Raw genomic sequence first — 15,022 nt, 5'->3', positions numbered from 1 at the left:
CGTTCTACACATCAACTGAAGCATTCACAATTGTTAGAAAAATAATACAATTAAACTGACAAAAGTGAATACCTAGCAGTCTTCAACTACAAAAATAAATTGGTTAGAAATCAATCCTAACCTTAATTTATTATGAGTGTGTACTCTAAACTCATAAACATTTATTAATTTAAATATGTATTTTGTGGAATCACCCACTATGGAATCACCCATGTACACATAAAATTAACAAAACGCTCGAAAAGGATAGGCGTCCCCATCGACTTTTTGTACAAAGAATCCACTTTGTGTATGAGCCCCGGTAATAATAAAATTTTACGGAATCCACCGCAAAACCTCATGGAATCCACCGTGGAATATGCCTCTTGGCATCAGAGTGCTAATGTTGGGGATGAGATAGAATACTCTAGTATAGTTAGGGGGAGAGTAGGAAGTTTGATTTACATGACTATCACAACGACAAACTCGGGCTATGCTGTTGGCTTTATTAGTTAATTTATATAGATGCCTAGAAAACCTCACTTGGATGGAGTTAGATGCATATTGAGATATGTGAAGTCCACTTTGCATTATGAACTTTTTTATGAAGCAAATAAGGATATATAGGTGTTTGGATACACATATGCAAATTGGGCTGTAGCATGTCTAAGAGAAGAACTACCAACATCAAATTCATGTTTTCCCTTGGTAGTGCAATAGTTACATGGAGTAGCAAAAAGCAACCTACAATTGCTTCCTCAAGTATAGAGGCTGAGTGTAGAGGTGCAATATGTGAGGTAGTATGGCTGCAAAATGTAAAAAATGAGAGAGGGAGACGGACAAAGACTAGGTCATGAGGGTAGCAGCCATGCTCCCTCTTCTATTCATTATCTTCCATAGTCAATTGTTTGTACAACACACCAAACACACAAAATCAAAGTAATCTAGATGTAACCATGGTTGAGTTAGTATGACTCAACCTTATTCAACTAAGGTAGACAATTGATATGAGGTTCATGAGCTTGATTCTCAACTCTCCCCCTCAAGCTCAAGTGTGATACTTCACTCCAAGTAGCTCTTTGAAATGCTCTACCCAATGACTTAGTAAAGATATCTGTAACTTGGTCTTCTGTCCTCACATGACCCAAATCAATGTCACCTACAATCACTTTTTCTCTGATAAAGTGATAATGTACCTCAATGTGCTTAGTCCTAGCATGATAGACATTACTGGCTAGGAGCATACTACTCATGTTGTCACAATAGAGTGTGACAGGCCTGACTTCCTGCATGCCCAAATCATCAAGGAGCTTCATGAGCCATGTTGTCTCACATGCAGCTAATGCAGCACCTCTATATCCTGCCTTATTACTAGAAAGTGTAACTATAGGTTGCTTCTTATTGCTCCAGCTGACCATACTACTACCAAGGGAAAATGCATACCCACTAGTACATCTCCTATCATAGGCACTTTCTACCCAATCAACATCTGTATATCTTGTAAGCTCCAAAGGCTTACCATGCTCATAGTATAGACCATAATCTGATGTAGCCTTCACATATCTCAAGATCCTCCTCACTGTATCCAAGTGAGACTTCATAGGCTTCTGCATAAATTGGCTAATCAATCCAACTGAATAGCTAAGGTCCAGTCTAGTATTGGTAAGGTAAATCAAGCTACCCACCATTTGTCTATACATAGTGATATTCTCAATCTCATGTCCAACATCTGCAAGTAGCTTAACATTTTTCTCCAATGGAGTGCTCAAAGACTTGCAATCCAACATACCATACTTGGTTAACGTGTCTTGTGCATATTGCTTTTGTAACAACCAAGTACCATGAGCTGTAGAGACAACCTCAATCCCAAGAAAATACTTCAATTCACCCAAATCTTTGACCTAAAATTCAGCATGTAACATTTCCTTGATCTCTCCAACTCCCGTGATGTCATCACCCGTAATGATCACCTGTAATGATTAAGTCATCCACATAGATGACTAATATCACATAACCAGCTCTTGTCTTCTTTGTGAATAGGCTATGATCAGCCTTACCCATAGTGAAACCAAGTTTTTGTAAACATGCACTTATCTTAGCATTCCAAGCTCTAGGTGCTTGCTTCAGTCCATATAATGCTTTCTTTAATCTACACACATATGTAGGAAAATCTGGATGTACATAGCCCTCGGGCTGATCCATGTATACTTCCTCAACCAAATCACCATTGAGAAAAGCATTCTTCACATCCATCTGATACATACTCCATCCTTTAGATGTTGCCAAAGCAACCACTGTCCTCATGATTGCCATTTTAGCAACAGGGCTGAATGTTTCCTCATAATCAAGACCATATTGTTGTGCATACTCTTTTGCCACAAGTCTTGCCTTGTATCTTTCCAATGTGCCATTTGATTTGCACTTCACTTTGTATGCCCATTTGCAACCAATAGCCATTTTGCCTTCAAGCAAATCACCCAAATTCCAAGTGTCATTTTCAACCAATGCTGAATATTTCTCATCCATTGCCTTACACCAATGATCATCCAAAATAGCTTCAGAAAACTTTGTGTCCCTTGAAGCTAGTGACTTTTGCCATATATATATAGTGTCTCACTGTGTAGCCACTGTATGTAAGCCTATCCACAAGCTTCCTAACTCTTTTTGATCTCCTCAATTCAGGTGCAGTATGAGACTCTCCTCTCTCATGAGGTGGTACGTATCTATGTCTCACACCAAGAGTCACAACTAATAGAATCCCAAACTCACTATCTAAGCTGCCAGTGCCAAGTGAATCATAACCACAAGTGAGTGGCCTTGTAACATCATCAAGTTTGCCTTTGCCTTTATCCGCATTTATCCCCCTCACAGACATACCTGTGTCAATGGATAAAGATGCTGAAGTCCTCAATCTACATGTCCAAGGACTAACTGATGTAGTAGCATCTTTAGAAGGCCCATAAATTACTACACTTTCATTTGTATTTACATGTACATAAGTCTTCTGACAAACATCATCATCATTAATCAAGATGGTCTTCTTCTCATGCCATGACTTCAGCTTATCAAATACTACATCTCTTGAGACCAATGTCTCATGAGTAGAAGGATTGTAGCATTTGTAAGCCTTCCTATCTTGTGCATATCCAATTAAGATGGCCTTTTTTGCCTTTGGATCAAGCTTCTTCCTCTTCTTATCTATGACATGTACATATGGCAAACATCCAAAGACCTTAAGATGACTAGTGTTAGGCTTTATCCCATAAAGCCTCTCATGAGGAGTCACCTCATGTATCTCTGATGTTGGTGTATGATTCATGACATACACAGCAGTCATTATAGCATTTTCCCAATATGCATTTGGTAGGCTCTTCTCATTCAACATGGCTATAGCCGATTCCATGATCACCTAATTTTCCTTTCTACCACACCATTTTGTTGTGGTGTGTACCTGCATGTCAATTGCCTCTTTATCCCATGGGCTATCTAAGAAGTGATCAAAGTCTCTAAAGGCATATTCTCCACCACTATCAGATCTCAAGCATGAGATGTAACAAGCCACTTCTTTCTCCACATGTCTCTTGAAATCCTGAAAAGCATCCATGACACCACTCTTGTGCTTTAGCACATACAACCATGTGCATCTACTATAGTCATCTATGAATAACACATAGTAACATGATACCCCAAGAGATGCATTCTGTGAGGGTCCCCATACATCAGAATGTACAAGCTGTAATGGTCTAGTAGTAGTGCTTACATGCCTCATAAATGGAAGCCTTGATTGCTTCCCAAATTGACATGACTAACATACATGTCCCAATTTCACATGCTTGAACTTAGGGAGTCCAAGTGCAACTTGTTTATGCTCCATATTCTTCAGCTTTTGAACATTTACATGACTAATCCTTTTATGCCATATCTCAATGTCCCTTATTGCAGCATTGCCATGTGAGTACATAGCGGCATTTAATGCTAGAATTTTTGTATCCATTGAAAGCATCCTACCATTTCTTTTACCTTTAGCAATGAGTTTGCATCCTTGACCATACTCTTCAATGTAGCAACCATCTCTATTGAATCTAACTTGTAGATTCTGTTTAGCCATTTGTCCCACAGAAAGCAAGTTTTTAGTAATGGAGATACATGTAACACATCATAGAGACTCTTTTTCTTGTTACCATGCATCATCAAGGGAATAATACATGTATGCTTAATGCCATGCTGCATATCATCTCGTGTGCAAACATATCCATGGGCACCTTCTATTAATGTGTTAAACCACTCTTCATGTGGTTAGATGCCCATGAGTCTATATACCATACATAATCTATTTTGTCTTGTGGAATTGATTTAATGCAAGACTTGATATTAAGAAAATTATGTGTGGTCACTTATGTGATAGCTCGATGAGTAATTTTTTAAAAAATGCCTCAAGCCTAAATTTGTTTATTGATATGAAGTGATGTGGCAGAAATATTACATTAGTGGATCATCACATAGCCATTGACTTACTACTTATTATATCTAGTTTATTGCACCTACCTACAGCTAGAATAGTTATAGTGCCAGTCAATTAGTATAGTCAATTATTGTAATATTTTCACATAATAAAAGTTAGTTGGCTAGTTCAAAAGCTAGTTAGTCAATTAATAAGTTAGTAAGATTACTAACTAAAGACTAACTAAGGTAAAAACTAACTAACATTAATAACTAACAATTTTTATTTAATTAAAAATATATTTTAAAATAAACCGAGAGTCATATTCTGATATTTTTCTCGGATTGACAAGGACCATAGCCACCCTTCACGGAAGTTACAATGTGATCAAGACTTATGAGCCATATTAATCACTAGTATTAATGCGTATAGTTTGGATGGTCCAAAAATATTAGATTTTTGGCAAAAAAACTAGTATATTTTAGATATTATCCTAAAAAGATAGAACTAAAAGTCATTTAAAAGAAAAGACAAGTGATGTTTTAGTTAGTTTTGGAGATTTTATAAAAAGAAAAATAAAGAAAAGTGATTGGCAAAATCATGTGCGCCGCGATCGTAGTCTATAGGCAATAGACAGTACTTCAAACAGAGAAAAGAAGAAGGAGTGAACTGAGAGCTTTCTAACTACGTGTCTTGGTGTTTTACCCCCTGTTTGGAGTCAATGCAACCATCGAATTTATGATCTGAGCACTAGATCACTGAGTCTTCTAGGAGCCCCTCCACTCTTGTTCTCAACCTTATCTCCTCCTCTCTAATTCATTATAAATATGAGGCATGGGGAGGCACAGGAGAGCATAAGGAGACCCGAGAGGCTATGAGAGAGAGATAGAGAGAAGGATATCCCTCCAAGAGATTGTGAGAGAGAGCTTGAGAGAGAGAGAGAGAGAGAGAGAGAGAGAGAGAGAAGAGTTACCCTGAGAGATTGCGCAATTTCCTCTATCTCGATCCTCAACTTAGCCATCTTCTCTTACCCTCTCCCATCTCAAATCTATTCTACCTTCTTAATCTCTTGATTCTACTTACGGACGATGGCCTCCAAGTGAATAATGTCGCGTGAGGATGGCAATCTTACAACCAACAACGAAGCTTCAAGCGAAGGCATCATGGTCAATCTAACTGCGGTTCCAGTTGTAAGTGTTGTATTTCTAAATTGATAGACACTTGCTTTGATTCATGCAAGAGATATGTCAGGCTCCGTACTATGTGGTGCTAGAATAGGTCATTGAAAAGGATAAATTGCATCTCAAATATTCAAAGATGAAGTTTGTGAAGTGCTTGTATCAAAGGGAGTTAAATTGCACCTAGTTGCTATGTGATGAATCCATGCATAGATAGCATAAGCAGCATATGGGACGCTAAAGTATTAAGCATCAATGAGACTTTGATTAATTTTTACATAGGTCAATAGTATTTAAGGTTTGCAAATGCACATAAATGGTACATACATGGGAGAGATTATATGAGCTTTACATCAATGACATGTGACTTCTTGCCTTAGGAGAAAGGAAGATAAAGCCAAGATAAAATGTTGCATCGTAGGGAAAGGCTAAAAGATAATTGTCACTTAGAGAAGAGTTATAAATGCTCTTGCTAGATTGATTAATTTTGCATTGGAATGATAGGACTTACGTCGTGTATAGTATTGGAACCTTTAGCATATGCCCTAGGCTAAAGGAGGGAATGTTAAGTAAATTTTACTCTTTGGCCCTAAGGGGGAGAGTGAATATGCGATGGAGTTATTATCGCATCTATGCTTGTATTGTTTGGAAAAAATACAATTAGTTTTGTTGGTTGAATGAACAACACCCTAAATGTTTTTCTTTCAATCAATTGATTATTGCATTGTGATTTGGATAAATATTCCAATGCTTGTGTTGATGGCAAATGCATGGCAGGGGCCTGTAATGACAAGTTGCCATGGGAATAAAGGAATGTTTTCCTAGAAGATGATATTAGGACTAATTGCCTTGATTATGGTTGATTCTTAATTGGTTAATTAAGGAAGGATATTTGTACGGGTGGATCATCTCCAAGATCGCACCGTGGATTACCCCAAGAGGGCACTGCTCGATTCACAGGCTAGTGGTTGAGTGGTGAAAAGGCCAACTACGGAAAGTGTGTCTCGCTCCTAGGTCGCTTGGGGTTAGTGGAGCTTTGGACACCCCTTGCCGAGTCCGGAGAAGGGAGTTGTAGATTGCTATGAGCCCAATATCTGGAGGCGTTGGAAGATCATATTCTAGATAAAGGATGGAAATTTTGGTACCATGTGATTTGGACTAGGTACTTCTGTCGGATAGAAGGGACACATAATTCTCCTGTATGGGCAGGAGACAAAGATTAACTCGAAGATAAGTTAAGGAACTTGTTTGTCAAAAGGACTGCTTGTTTTGTTTTCGTGTCTGTGCTATAAATTATCCGAACAAACCATGTTTCCTAAAAGGCCTAATTAATAAAGCTGATTTAAATGTCGCACATAAATGTGGTAGGACCTAATTAGAAAACTAAAGCTATCAAGGGAAGCGGGTGGACAGAATCCCCAACGGGTCCATCCTACAACAGCATGGTCCTAGAGAACTGGGAGGCTTCTCACAAGGATTTATTGCTAGTTGACTTTAGGTATTGTTAAGTTAGAACCCGATTCATGCCATTTTAGGGGACCGAAATGGGACTATGCCCTACGGGTAGAGAGATTGAGTGGCGCATCCCTCTCATTTCCCATTCTCTTTGAACCAAGTGGGGTATGGATCTGCTTCGGATTGGGTATCTCTATGTAAAGTAGGATGTCCAAAGCCCAACGTTAGAATGATGTTAGGATATCTTGACAACTAGGAACCCAAATTTCAGGCCGATCCTAGTGGGTTCGGCCACGAACGTTCTGTAACGTTCTGTTGCGAGGCAGACTCGGGAAACCCTAAGCAACAAACCCCGGAACATTCCATGGGAGTGCCGGGCGGCGACGCTTAGATTCATTTCTCGATGGACCACTAAAAGGTGCTTAAATAGCCAATGGGCGGGCACGTTACAATTATGCATTGTTTGACTTACTAGACCACTTTTCTTTATGTTATATCTTATCTATACTTTGTGTACATCGTATTGTGAGTGAAAGAAGAAGACTAAACTAGCAAGACAACATTGTGGGGCCTCCATCTCTTTTCTTGTGTTCTTGAGTGAGCTTCCTCTAGTGTGTATGGTGTGTGTTTGGTGTAGCAACTCAAGCAAGTCCCTTGACCACTTGTTTCTTGACACAAACTCAACTCCACGATGAGTATTTTCCAATGAGAATCAAGCCAATGCTTCACCTTGAAGATATCTTTTTTAACCAAGGAGCAACCTCTCCTTCTTAAGACATGGCCTAATGGAGAGCAAAAAGCCAAATCTAAAATGCTTTGAATTGGATGCCCCCATGGAATTGCATTTTCCCTTTTGTAAAAATCTTTTTGGGTGAAGAAAGAAGATGAAGGACAATACCTTGAGCATGAATTTTGAAAAACACTTGGGAGAAGAGAAATTCAACTTTCTCAATATCTTATTTCATGCATTAATACTATCTTATAATTGATGAATCTACCAAACCAAAGATATGACATGTCAATCATAGAGTGCTCTCAAAGCTAAATTGAGAAAAATAATATGGACAAAAAGAGAGCTCAAGAAATAAAAACCTATTCAAAAAGAGAGCTTGGAAAATTGATTCAAAACTAAAATTAGTCTCATTTACACACATATACACACACACTCTCTCTCATGTGATTTTCCATTAATAGTCCTCTCTTTGTTTCTCCTCTCAACCACCACTTGTAGATATATGGTTGGGCACATTTGGTGTTGTATGCTCTCCCTCTCTCAAAAAATAAAGGGTTAGTACTTTTCCACCTACATGCAAGCTATAATCTCATGATGCATGGTTGGAGCCTTAAATGGATTCTCTTTCCTTCCCTCTCTCTCCCACTCCTTGCCATCTTAAAAGATGAGGCTAATGTAGCATGATTTCAATGTTGATCTTGTTTTTGAGACCAAATACGCCTCTCTCTCTTTCAGCACAAGAGTGAGTTTGGTTGTTGCTAGGGGAGCACTTTGGGAGGGTATTTGAGATCCTCAAGAAGGTAAGTACATCTCTCTCTCTCTCTCTCTCTCTCTCTCTCTCTCTCTCTCTCTCTCTCTCTCTCTCTCTCTCTCTCCAAGTCCAGAGGTTGCAATGGACACTCACAAGGCATGTCAAATTGATATAGCCACGATATCCAATATTTTAATGACAACTCAATTTATCATGGCCTGCCTTGCCTCCTACCTTTCCTACAATATAGCAAAAAGCTAGACAAGCCATCTACCACTAGCACTCTGCTCCCCTTGTAATTGGATTCTTCTACCTACATATAGCATTGATCCTTGCATTTGGGAGGAACAAGTAAGTCCAAGGTTCCTGATTTGTCATTTTTATTAATGAATGCATTCATGTTTCTCTACTCTTACTTCTTAACATCTCAAGTAGTAGATATAGCCATCAAATATTGGTACTACAATGTGTCACACAATCATTTTAAAACTTAAAATGGAAGAAGGTGAAGAGCATAAGGGTGCACTCTATTCCATGGAGTACCCTTACTCTACTTTAATGTATAAAGCTCACAATGAGCTCAAATGGGAAAAAGCATGAAGGCATAAATTAGATGATGGCAACTAACTTCCAAGCATTAATGAGAGAGCCCTTTTGGCATTTATTCCCAAATGGATCCGTGAACAACAATCCTCTTTGCCCTTTGCTTGGACAATGAAGAAGCAAGCATAAAGCCTGTCCTTTTGCTCTCTCCTTATAACTTGCAGTCGAGCTCATATCAACAACCACATAATCTAATGAAAAACTAATTATCCCTATGTATGTCATAGTGCTCTGTGTGTATGTTTGTAAAAGCTGTCTCTCTCTCTCTCTCTCTCTCTCTCTCTCTCTCTCTCTCTCTCTCTCTCTCTCTCTCTCTCTCTCTCTCTCTCTCTCTCTCTCTCTCTCTCTCTCTCTCTCTCTCTGTGGAAGTTGCTAAGCTTCAATTTCTTACCTTGTGTAAGAAATTAATGTATATGGCACTCCTTTCGATGTCATGCTTTTGAAAGCATCCTTTTATACATTCTTTACCCCTTAGAACCATGGTTGAGATGTGCACTAAGGATGCTAGGAAACTATGATAATAGTGAAGGATTGCAGTGTGGTGATCATTGTCAAATTTGAAATACAATAGTATTGTGAAAAACGTAGTAATGGCATAAGTCAATTGTATCATATTGCAAAAGAGTGTACTAGAAATGCATGAGTTGATGGTACTAGCAACATGAAGTATCACTAGTGATGTACATGGTGGAAAAGTGTCACTATATGTGATATCTAAGTTATTGAAAATAACAAAATATGGAGGAGAGAGAAATGAGAGAGTGAACAATAAACAATGTGTGAGCTAAAAATGGAGAGTGAACTTACTGAATTGAAAAGTCATATAATGAAAGCACAACTTAGGTTCAAATTAGACCCAACCCTTAACTCAATTGGAGTCAACTAACTCTAGTATTAACTCTAAATGTAGTGACACAACTTATTACTTTAGTTATGTTCATAGTATAAACTAAATAACTAAAACATTGGGTTCTGCCCATAGAATTGGCAAATTCTAGCACCCTCATGTAGTGCTAATGTGATGGAAGTACATGAAGATCAATCATCACAAAGGGTAGCAAGCTCGAGGACTTTTAAAAATCCTCAAATGTTTTTCTCTCAAGGTAGTGCTTCGGTGAAAATGTTGGCAACATTTTCCTATATAGGAATATACATCAAAATGATCTCTCCTATGTAGCATCTCTCTTCAACATAATGGTAATGTACCTCAATGTGTTTCGTGTAAGTAGGAAACACAAGATTCCACCAATAGCACTTTGACTATAAAAAAGAATAGCCAACAATGTATGCAGCCATACATATTCCATTGTTGTTGTGAAGGCTACCCTGTACTCAACCTCACAAGATGAGGTAGCCACTCTAGGTTGTTTCTTACTTAACCACAAAATACATGAGTAGCCTAGAAATAAATAATGTTCGCTAGGTACACTATCTAGTGTTTGAATCATTAGCCCAATCTGAATTGTTGTAAGCCTATAGGTACAAGTCTCCCCCTTGGGAAATAATAATACATATGACTGAGTACCTTGCAAATATCTGAAGATCCACTTAATAGCTTGCCAATGTATTGCTTATGGGTTATGCATGAACCTACTTACCTGGGATATTGCAAATTGTATGTCATGACATGTGTTGCAAAAGTAGATAAGTCATCCAACATCCTAGCTATAAATTTCAATGTCACATATATCTTCACCATCAAGCATGGACAACTTTAGATCTGGCTCCATAGGAGTGTACATAGGTTTGCAATCTTGCATATTAAACCTATGTAGAAGCTTATCCACATACTCTGACTGTGACATGATGATTGCATGATGATTTTGGGCGAGTTGAATCCCCAAATAGTAATGTAAGTAGCCCATATTTGACATAGTAAAAACATGTTTCAATTTAGCCTTGAAATCTACAATTTTATGCTCTTTTGGTCTAGTGAGTAGCATATAATCTACATATAGAATGATTACCATCAAGTCTCCCCTTTCATTGTCAATGTAAAGAGTTGGAGTAGTTGGACTATTTGTAAAGACAATGCTCGCTAAATCTTAGAGTATCATGCATGAGGAGCTTGTTTTAAATCATGAAGAGCTTTATGAATGCAAACCATGTGTTGTTTGCCTTTCACCACAAAACCTAGAGGTTGTGACATATAAACATCCTTGTGCATGTCACCATTCAAGAATGCAGTCTTAATGTCCAACTAATGTACTTTCCAACCATAATTTGTAGCCATAGCAATGACACACCTAACTGTACTCATATGGGATGTAGGAGCAAATGTCTCCTCATAATCTATGCCTTTCTTCTATGCATAGCCTTTTGCTACAAACAAATGTGCATTATACTTGTTTATAGTACCATCAACCTTGTGCTTGAGTTTGAGAATCCATTTGGGGCCAATGGGTTTCTTACGAGGTGGCAACTCAACAAGATCCCGAGTATTATTGGTGGCAATAGAATCCAACTTCTTACATATCTTGCATCAAATATATATCCTACTAGGCTTCTTCCAAGGAAGTAGGCTCATCATCATCTAACAATGAGCTCATGTTCTTGCGATAGACCACAAAAGTCTTAAGTGGATTTTCACACAACGTGATCTCAACATGAGATAGAGGAAATGGATTGAGGTCCTTTAGGAGTTTGACTTCGCAATAAAATTTCAACTTGGAAAGGACAATGTGGTCACGCTGATGTCCTAAGCAACTAAGAGGCTCCTTCCTCCCACCAACTAAGAGGGTGCATGCTCTTAGCCACCAAGATATGGGGTGCATACCATGTCCCACCTTGACATGAGGTGAATATTCATGTTGCAGCTTACATCTCTGATTCTTAGCCTTCCATGGAAATATTACTTCAAGCTTAGCTACCTTGGCTATGGCTATTTTAGAAACATGGTGTATTTCTTGTATTTCTTGAAAGAATGGTATATTTAATGAATTTCCAATTAATTGATTTGCTGTGAGAATTGGTTTATTACATTGGTATCAAAGCATGGACTTTGATCCATGGGAAGAGTCATTTTCTTGGAGAATTTATTCACAGGGACAGGAACTAGTTAATTGGAGCACCAAGATTTGGTCACAGGGTTTGATACAATTCAAACCGTGACTAGTCAGAGTTCTCTGCAACAAGTCGAGACTAATCTTGAAGGCTTTTTGAAGAAGATCTTGAGGAAGATGGAGGTTCTTGGCCAAAATAGCAGGACCTGGTCAAATTGAGGTCCATTTTGAAGGCTTTTGACTCTAATTGGAGTCTAAGTGTGGTTACAGAGGTTAAACTAAGATTACTTTTGGGGACAAGTTTCTCTCTCTTCTTTCTCTCAAGCTTTTCTCCAAGAATCCATGGATTCAACTGCTGAAATCTTCTTCCAATGGCCATTTCCCATTGAGGAGACATCAGAGCTTGATTCTTTGTGTTATAAGCTTCATGTAGAGTAGCATATTATTCAAACTTGTTGAGCTTGATTAGTCAAAACATCAAGAATAGTTGGTGCAAATTGCGCTGATTTTCCAGCTCTTCTTCTCCACAAAATTTCAGTCTATGAAGCTTGGTTATGGCTTAAGCAAGCTTTGTCAAGGTTCCTTCAGGTCATCAACAAGCATACATAGTCTTTTACACTCCTTGATTATCCTTGATCATTCTTGAGCTTTCAAAACCCTGGCTATGGCAGATTTAGGACAATAGTGAATTTCTTCTAAAATTTCTTCAAAGATCAAAGGGCTTTTGCTCTAACAAGTATCATGGAGCTTCTTCAACACTCAAGGGACTGACATTGATGCATTCTTGAACTTGAAGCTTCAAAGAATGGTGGCTATGGAGTTAAAACAGTGCAGCCACTTGAATTTTCAGAATTCTTGGACTTTGAAGGATGGTATCATGGGTCTTTTGGTTCTTGATGCATCCTAAAGCTTCTATGCACGGGATTATATCAAGAATTCATGGTCTTGCATCAATATTGCAAGAATAGGACTTCTTCTTATCATTGTAAGTGTATGGACAACATATGCAAGCTTCAAAGCTTCAATGGAAGAGTTTTTTATTAGGGATTGAAGTCTTCTACCTTTGTCGATGCTCATCATTGAATTCTTTCCAAGATTCTAGCCACATTTGGGCTACAAGGGTCACTTATATCAAAATTTTGGATATTGGAGCTCTCTTGAAGATAAATTGGAATCTATGAGCTACAATTTCATCATGGGAATTGCAATTTGAATGTATTCTTGGCTATGTCAAGCAGGAGTTCAAGAATTTCAAGTCTCATACAGGTATTGGAGCTTCCATAATCTTTCACTTCAACAATACAAGAGGTAATTCTTAATTTTGCTCTTAATCCCTTAAAAATCCAATTGCTTAAGCCATACATTTGTTGAAAATGGATAATTAAGAGTAATCTCATCTAAGAATTGCCATTTGAATTGTATGTAGGCCCAACTTAGGGCTGAATGATATCATGCTGAATTCTTTTCATTTTACTCAATAAAAATCAGTAGCCAATTGTTGTTAATCCCTTCCATTTGCTGGAAAAATTGTGCTAATCCTAACCTTGAATGGCTTGTTATGATGGAATGCAATATGGTTGAAAATAAGAATCAATCAGTAGGTGGAATTATATTGTAAAGCAGTGAGTCACTACTGTAGGTATTCCTTACCCATATCCATTTCAATTCAATCCTATTCCATTTTGTTCTTGCATATCATGAAATGGCAAGATCTTGATTCAGCCATGCATATCATACTTTGATTGATAGAATACTAGATTTGCCATGTATATTCCGACCGAGGAAAAAGGTTGAAGCCAGATGAGATAGCAAGACAAAAGAGAGGTGACCCTCCCTTGCTATTTAAGACTCTGTAGGGGTGCACAACCTGGTGCAAAAGGAGCTTTGCATACCTTCTAGAGTTTCAGAATCCATTTAGGTGCCCATCCTGCCATTTTATCCCTCACCACATGTGGTGGACCACGGAAGACCACTTGGGAAAGAGTGGATGAAGATTTGAAGACTTGGGGTACCGAACATGGTAGTTTGTGACATCCTTGGGCATTTATAGGCCTTTCCACACAGGTACCTATCACTTACAGGTGTTTATTGGATACTCACATGTGCCTTACAGCCTATTACAGGCCTATCAATTGCTTTGAAGGTCTACAAGTACTACATGATTCATTTTAGGGTCAAACATGGTTCCCACAGGGTGTTAACAGGTTGCAAGAATTCTCTGGACAGGCACACATATCCTATTACAGAAAATTCTGTCCTGATTTGAATTGGGATCTTAATAGCTTGATTTGAAGAGGCGATGTTAAGCGTTCATTTTAACTAAAATTTTTATTAATCGAACGTTGGGAGCAAAAGTTATGGTCAATTTACTGACAAGGGGTCTAGTGGACTGCACTTAAACATGTTGTCTTGGATACACTGTTTGAGTTCATTCTACCCATATACCCTATTGCAAGCTGAGATATTACTAAATATGAAATATCCATGATATATAATCTTCATTTGGGTCAATAAATCATTGGCATTGGTGCAATACTAAGCAGGTTATTGATAGTTTTCTCCTCCACAGTCATTTTGACAGCAACTATCCTTACTGGTCAAACACAAGAGAAAAGATCAAGTCGTGGAGACCAGAATATATCAACAATCAAAACAATACTAATAAAGCCCTCAATCATGACCAACAAGATGATGATGTAAGCATTGGTAATGCCCATAGTGCACAGTTGGGTAATGATGGAAATCCTTTGACTCATGATCTTTTTGAAGAGCACTTGTTTTCAAGAGAGATGCATATGTTGAACATTGGGATGCATGATCAATATGAGAAAATTTCCAAAACCTTGGAGAAGATTGAGAATACATCAAACAAAGTGGATG

This window comes from Lygodium microphyllum, chromosome 13 (genome assembly GCF_053477565.2).
Source record: "Lygodium microphyllum isolate KBCC chromosome 13, Lygodium_microphyllum_v1.1.10, whole genome shotgun sequence".
Classification (NCBI taxonomy): domain Eukaryota; kingdom Viridiplantae; phylum Streptophyta; class Polypodiopsida; order Schizaeales; family Lygodiaceae; genus Lygodium; species Lygodium microphyllum.
This window is presented reverse-complemented; position numbering follows the sequence as displayed.